Source organism: Sinocyclocheilus rhinocerous, unplaced genomic scaffold (assembly GCF_001515625.1).
Source record: "Sinocyclocheilus rhinocerous isolate Xijiao unplaced genomic scaffold, SAMN03320098_v1.1 scaffold1899, whole genome shotgun sequence".
Lineage (NCBI taxonomy): Eukaryota > Metazoa > Chordata > Actinopteri > Cypriniformes > Cyprinidae > Sinocyclocheilus > Sinocyclocheilus rhinocerous.
Window position 1 is genome coordinate 11,910 of NW_015660895.1, and position 1,527 is coordinate 13,436.

The 1,527-nt window shown below is 36.0% G+C and overlaps 1 protein-coding gene across 3 annotated transcripts in view; it reads left to right on the forward strand.

The window, feature by feature from the left end:
* The window catches only part of amotl1 (angiomotin like 1), a 50,662-nt gene that overhangs the window by 7,083 nt on the left and 42,052 nt on the right, over positions 1-1,527 (forward strand). For 2 of the 3 annotated variants that reach the window (XM_016535631.1, XM_016535628.1), the window contains exon 1: positions 147-270. The exons of the other annotated variant lie outside the window; for it this stretch is intronic. The gene's annotated coding sequence lies outside the window, so the exon portion shown is untranslated. Of the gene's footprint in view, positions 1-146; positions 271-1,527 lie in introns of those variants that run through there. 3 annotated transcript variants of the gene reach the window in all.

Genomic DNA, 1,527 nt, shown 5'->3' on the forward strand with positions numbered 1-1,527 from the left:
GGGTTTCCGAGATCCTGAAAGTCAAGGGGAAATATTCATGTCCACGCGCGTATCCCCAGATCCTAAACTAGTGCTAGGACCCAGGAGCGCATGTTGCCTTGCGGTCCGGGCACACACATTCCTGCCATACCTCAGTGAATGGACATGATTGTTGCAAGTCAGTCAAATGTGTTAAACAGCAGACATCCAACAGCTAAAGTCCCGGGAAATTCACTTACAAAAACTCTTCCCTTTGACAGATTTGAGTAATCCGTGTCAGGATCTCGCTGGGTAAATATGACATACATAATGTTGCTAACTTTGTCGTGTTTTTCAAAGTTTCCTCAGTGGATTCAAATGTAGCGGATGATGTGATCAATGTAACATGTGATGCGTGACTCATGTTTATCAGCTCTCAGCTGGAGTTTAGAAATCTGCATGTGCCAAGCAGGGTTTCTTTACGGACAAGTTTATTTTTCAAATGCAATGGATTACTTAGTAAAGTACAAGTGTAAAGCTTTTCATGTCTGACTGCATAAACTTTATGCATTAACTGAATATATATGCTACGGTTCTATGTTTTGTAATGTTTCATGCTTCCTGTCTGCGATATGGGGTTTTAATAGCTGGCTATAGTGCTTAAATCCATCTGGTGGTTCTATTTTTGGTTTCTCGGGTACGTTTCCCTGTTAACTCCTCCCGTCATTTCGCTTGTGGTACATTGTTGATAATTATTCATATAACTGGTTTGCTTTTTTAGATACTACACAGTAAAATCCCGAGTGTTAAATTAACACTTAATGACTTAACACTTAACGTTAATGAGATAATTATGTGATTAATTAAGTGCTGATTGAGCATTAGTGATGAACACCTGCTGTTAAAAAACAGAATCACTGAAGAAAAGAGAAACAAGAATTACAACTGACTTCAGCCACAGACTTAAGCGGGGCTCACACTGTGCGATTTAAAAAAAAAAAATCCTTTGTATTTGGATTGTACTTGTCAGACTGTACGAACATGATGATCATGTCACACTGTGGGATCTCAGTTGTCATTAATGTCAGACTGTACGATATGGAATGCCAAACCTGCCATAATCAGAAATAAATAAATAAAGAAATGTACAAAGAAATGTAAAAAGCAAATATAAATAAATAAATATACAAAGAAAAGTAAAAAAGCAAAAATAAATAATTATTTATAATTTTATTTCGTTATGTATTTTTTTTCTCCACATTTATTTATTTATACATTTATTTATTTCCACTTTTATTTATTTTCACATTTCTGTATTTATTTACTCATTTATTTATTTATTTCCACATTTATTTTTTTATACATTTATTTATTTTTACATTTCTTTGTCCGTAGGGTAATGAGAAGGGCGTGTTTTACCTCAGGAATAGCAATGGAGCCAGAGTAGGCGAGGGGTAAGCGTTGAGGCCACAGTGACACCTTGTGGTGCCCAAACGAAGTATAAGAAGTGTAGCCTACATGACACGCCTGTTGATAGTGTGGGATGAATGATTTAGATGGGCAATATGG